Raw genomic sequence first — 6,024 nt, forward strand, 5'->3', positions numbered from 1 at the left:
TCGCCGCAGGCTGCCAAGCGCCACTCTCAGCCACCCGTCCAAATTTCCCTGCGGCACAAACAATTTCTCCGCTCAATTCGGGCACATCTGCTCGGTTCAACAAGTAGAAACGTGAGGTGGCAGCGGGGAATTGTGATTTGCAAAAAGTCAACACGTCTCCCTCCTCATCCCTAGCTTTGGGCTATGCGCCGGGATTGTTCTCGTTTCTTGCAGTGAGCAATACAAGTCATGTGTGTAGAATTAAAAAAATGTGGTGATGTTTTTCACAGAATATGAAAATTTATTAAAATGGAGTACTGCAGTTTCAATTTTTATTAAAACGAAAAATATTTTGATATGGAACACTTGTGAATAAGAATGAAATTTATTATTGTCAGCCTGTATTTAAAAAAATGTAACCGAAATAAAGAAAAGTTTCCATCAAAGTAGGTAGATGTAGAAATAATTTGTTACGGCACCGAGAATATGATTATGGAGATAACAGATGTGTCAAAAGATTTACAATATAAAAGGATTGATTTGGATTTTTTTCTGACAAGTCGATTTGGTTGATGAATACTAAAATAAAACCATTCAATGTTTCTAATAACAGTGATATAGGATGAAGTTGTTTTATTGATGAAGTTATTTGGCGAAATTAAAAAAAAAATGTTGGGATTTCAATGTTATGGAGGTTAAACTTAGTAGCAGTTGAAATTCATTCTTTCGTTTATTCATTTATTTAATCATATACAAAAACAACAGGCATTCGCCCAAAACTGCTTTAAGCCTTAATTTGGAATACACAGTCTAGAGGTTATGTAAAAATGATAACTTAATTCACACACTATTTTGAGTCCAAAAAAATGTATCTGCTAATAGAAATGTAAATGTGAAATTAATAGAATGTGTTGAAAATTCAATATTCTGAAAATAAATATGCTTGTTTTCGAATTATCATTGTCCAAAATGCAATGAATTCTTCCCAAATTTTTAAAATGTACTACTTTGTAAGTTTTGACTCTTTTCAATCTTGATTTCTGAGCTTAGATTGTATTCCGAATTACCAAGGTAATAAACATTCTAACATTGGAATAAAATACGCTGGTTCAATCTATCAGAACTAGTCTCGACATTAGAATCGAATTGAAATAATTTTAACATGTAAAAAGTCACATTCCCTCGCCAAACACCTCAATAACCCAAAAACCTAAAAAACTTCTTAATCATCAGATGATCAATCTGCAACAACCTAACTAACTTCTTAATCAACGGATCAATCTGCAGATTTTACATGAAGCCTTAAGCTAGGTTCCCACATATCAGTATCAGTGAAAATATTATTCAAATGATTTCTAATGGTACTATTCCCAACAAGCCCGGCCGAGCGAGAATGAATAATCTCATTCGAATTCATGATAGGTAATAATATTTTCCAGACATGGACTCTGACACTGACATGTGAGAATTCAGGTATATTATTTCTTATACCCAAAAAATATGTATACCCGAAAAATATGTATTTTTCACGATTTTTTACGAATCTTTCATCTTGCATCCTAAAATTTGGTAGCCTTTTGTGAACAGTTTTTGTGAAAACAATAATATAAATGAGTGCAAGTAAAAATACTCTCAGTGCTGGTGCTCAACGTTTTGAACCAAGCTACTAATGCTTCCTTCACTCATTTTCCATCCGATTAAAACTAGCAGAAAAATATCAAACGTGATGTAATATCTCCAGTTACAATAGTCCCTTCACAACTTGACTACTTACGTAACTGATTCGTCTAAAAAATGAAAGTATTATTTCTGTTTCCTCTGAACGATGTCTGGCGAGTCTGAAAAATTTGGCTCAAAGTACTGACGTGTTTTGCTCGAGTTCTATTTAGAGACGGGAGTTAGCTGAATTAATGGCTACACGGATGCTATGTGCTATCTGCTGGGGTGGCGACCTGTGCTGTGCCGTGCTTGCTGTACATACCACTAATAAGCACCTTTACGAAAGGTGCAGCGACAATCAACACTATAAACATGGCATGCCACTCTCATTTCACATCATAAACTATGTATTACTGTCACACCTATTCAAAATAGTTTTTCTATTGAGCTTTCTACAAAAGACAATTGAACTGTCTACAGCAAAACATATTGAAAGATATTAAAATAGTTTTTCTATTGAGCTTTCTACAAAAGACAATTGAACTTTCTTCAGCAAAATATATAGAAAGATTTTATCAAAAATTTTGTTCTAATGCTGATGTAAACAATAAAGCTTGATTTAATTTGATTTTCTATCATTGTTTTCGAATTCTATTGAACCATAGAGTAAAGATACCGTGATTATTTATAGTAATCATTTGTCTTTGAACGTTCAATGATTTATTCCCCATACTCTATCTCTATTTTAAATGTTTTTCGTTATGATAAAAGAAGACACCAAGCTCCCTAGATCCCAAATGGAAAGGAGTAGAAAATGTGATCAAGTTTTTATGTTTGTGATCTTTATGAATTATTATTATTATTATTATTATCTATGTTTTTATCATTTAATTTTTGAGCGGCCATTGAGAAAGTATCTCATCTTGATTTCCTGCTAACCACATTCAACTGATAAGGAAGGTGGTAGGTAGGCTTCCTTCATAAACACAGAAAAACTTAATATGGAAATGAAAAAAGATTTACTTTCGTGAATTACAGAATTGTTGGGCTATATCTCTAATGGCTGACTTTGGAAACCCATATCTCCAGATATATGACACAGATGAGAATTATTTCTCCTAGGGTTTTCATTATTGAACTATACTAAAACGAGGATAGATTCACAAACATATCTCTGCTTTGATAAATAAGATTATACGGTCTGAAAGTGATTGAGAGAATCAATTCAGAAGCAAGAAAATCAAAAATAAAAATTGAAAACCAGTAAAATCATATTGGATTGAAAAAGAAATAAATTGGATAAATTGAATACAACAAATAGTATATTATAAAAAACACACTGGAAGTGAAGGATGAAAAAGCAAGGAACGATTAGTTTTTCGTAGCTTTTCTGAAGACAGAGACAAATATTATTAGATGAAGAAGTATAATAAGCTGACCATTTCCTATGAATCAAATAGATTTAAAAGATAATTGTATTTGGTCAGAATAGATTATTTACAATACTGTAGGTAAGCAATTTAAATTTTTCAAATAAGAGCAATATTTCTCAAGCTTACAGTTGATTGTTTTCTTTGTTACATTCATCTATTCTATAAACGTACGTCAACCTTCAAAATGTTCAAACAACTATTCCTGAACCGAAAATTGAGTGGCGAAGCTTGTTTGATTTTATTACCTTTATAATAATTTGGACAAAATAAGCTTTTTATCAAAATTTTGAAGAGAAATGGTACAGGCTCAGCCTAGTTTTTCCTCCATGGTCATAATTTATTATAGTGTTTTGTAAAATAAATGAATGCAAGAATAAGCAAAGTTGAATTTTACATTCTACTTTTTCTCCATTAAAATCCAAAATGATTGAGAACCAATAATTTTAAAGCATAAATAAATACAGAATTGAAAACGTTTTCGACTAAAATTAAATATTATTACAGCAGTTATAAGCGTTTCATACAGAATATTAGTACAGGTGAAGAATTGTAATATATGTGAGTTGTTTGTCCCGGGAGAGCAGAACTTGTTCTATTCTGAGTGCGGAAGGTGATGGTGGATGAAGGGGTGAGGAGAAGGAAGATGTTAGAGGAGGAGGTCGACAAGGGGGAGGGAGGATGAGGCGGAGGACGATGAGGAGGAGAAAAAGTAGGAGGGTGCCAACTCTCCAAGCGATCCTCTTGCATTGGACCTTGCGCGATCTCTCTTGTTCTAAAATGATGAGAGATACTGCATCTCTCTGATATTAGTCAGGGCAAGTTTCTCGCTAAAAGTTCACAGTTGTTTTCATAGTTAATAACTGTCTCAAAGCGTAAATACTGTATTCTACTAACGCGGAGAAATTAACGGCTCCTGCCTTTCTTTGCATCAAGAAATATACCAATTACAAAAATTTAATGTAGAATGTAGAGCTTCTACTTCATAGTAAGGAAATTATGAATTATGATTAAATTCTCAGGCCAGTAGGTTTTATTCTAGAAGCCCTGTTGATAATATAATACAAATCAGAAAATTAATTACATTTACGTTGTAATATATGGATGGTTTAGATCGGGAAGTTTTTATCAGGCTAAAAACATCAGGGGTAAACTGTATCAGATAAGTGGAGAGCGCTTAGAATTCCAATAGCCAGTAACCCTGAACCCCCCCCCACCATTCATGTGTTTAAACAAAACTTTACGGTGGTTTAAACGACCTAAAAGTCCATAAATCTCTCGTCACATAATCGACATCTTCGTTCACCCATTACACACGTAATGAGAGCAAGAAGTCATAGTTCATTATTTGCTGAAAAGCACATTAGTCAGAAAAAACAAATGAAGCATTAGGTACTTTTGCGATATGAAAATATGCTATTCAATTAATTCAATTGATATGAATAATTTTCAACGGTCATTGACAAGAATTCATTTAATGTGGAATCAATTTTGAGTTTTTTTCTGCTACTTATTGAACAGTCAAAATGCCTGGTGTATTCCGTTGAAAAAAAAGAAACACTATGAAGTTCACAATAAAACTCAACCTGATGATTGCTCAGCGAGTTAAAATAATTATAAAAGAGAATAATATTTTCAAATTTTATTATTTGAAGCAATTGTTAACAAGTTGTGTCAAAGAATAAATAGTATAAATAAAAAATAACTAATCTAAGTTGAGAATAATTCTTCATCGTTGTATTTATAAATTGTTTCGCAGCATTCTTATCTGAAATATGTGCATTTTTGTATGTACAAATAAGTAGTGTGGGCTGAATTGTTTGTGGAAGCTAAGTAAAAGCTTATTATGTATGTAAGTGATAACTACCATTCATTGAGTATGAACAACTTTGAGACAGAATATTATAAAATTGATGTTGCTTTCCATGAGGCTGATGAAGCTCCTCCTCTTCAGGAGTGAAATGCATTCCTCAATACTCCAAGAAAAGTAAGTGTTTTTTCAAATATTTACAAGTACGGTAACACAGTGTCTTAACTACAACAAAGTTAGAATATTATGAATTTTCAATTGTATCCAACAGCACAACATAGCAATGGGGTTTCTAAATTTCAAGTTTCATTTACGGGAGACCCAATACCGATACATTTTTTTAAATTTTGAAAATAGATTCATTAATTAAAAAATTATACTACTAAGAGAGAAATTCACCTTTTATTACGTAGTAATTCAAGTTGATTTTACTTACAGTTTTGAGAATCTCATGAAAACCCGATACCGATACATGGACTTTCAAATATCTTCAAATCTTGCAATAATACTTTTGAGTCTTCAATGGTTTCGATCAATTCGTGAGCCAATTCCTTCAACTCGGGTGGTTTCTCATCTGGGAGTTTTGTGTCCATAAGCAAAAAAACTGATGAAACGCTTTCTGCACTTGAATCGCCTGTGGAGCAGTATTTCGCAGATAATTTGAACATGAAAATGAATTAAAATAATTGATATTAAAATGAAAATGAAAGAAAATTAATTGAATTATTCGATATAAAGGTGAAAGAGCTAACAGCTCTAAATCTCTTCATATTCTACATTCTTCCAGGATTCAAGTGAATCAGGGAACTCAAAGTCATAACTGATGTACCACACTTTCTTTTAAAGTGGAAATAAAACATTATGTTTCTTCACTGAAAATTCCCCAGTCAATAGATTGTGGCGAAGAATAAACCAAATTAAACTTTTTTTTCAAGTACCGGTAGGTTATAATTTGTTTATAAATATATCCAAGTGATTATAATAGTACAAATCATATTTCGCGCACAGATATTTCTTTGTAGAATGTAATATTGTTCCAAATGTTATGATCAATATTTTGTATATTTGTTCAATAAAGCAAATAAGAGAAATATATATTTATGATTCATGAAACGTGCTTAAAATATTGATACCTTACCAACTACA

This window comes from Nilaparvata lugens, chromosome 3 (assembly GCF_014356525.2).
Source record: "Nilaparvata lugens isolate BPH chromosome 3, ASM1435652v1, whole genome shotgun sequence".
NCBI classification, from domain to species: domain Eukaryota; kingdom Metazoa; phylum Arthropoda; class Insecta; order Hemiptera; family Delphacidae; genus Nilaparvata; species Nilaparvata lugens.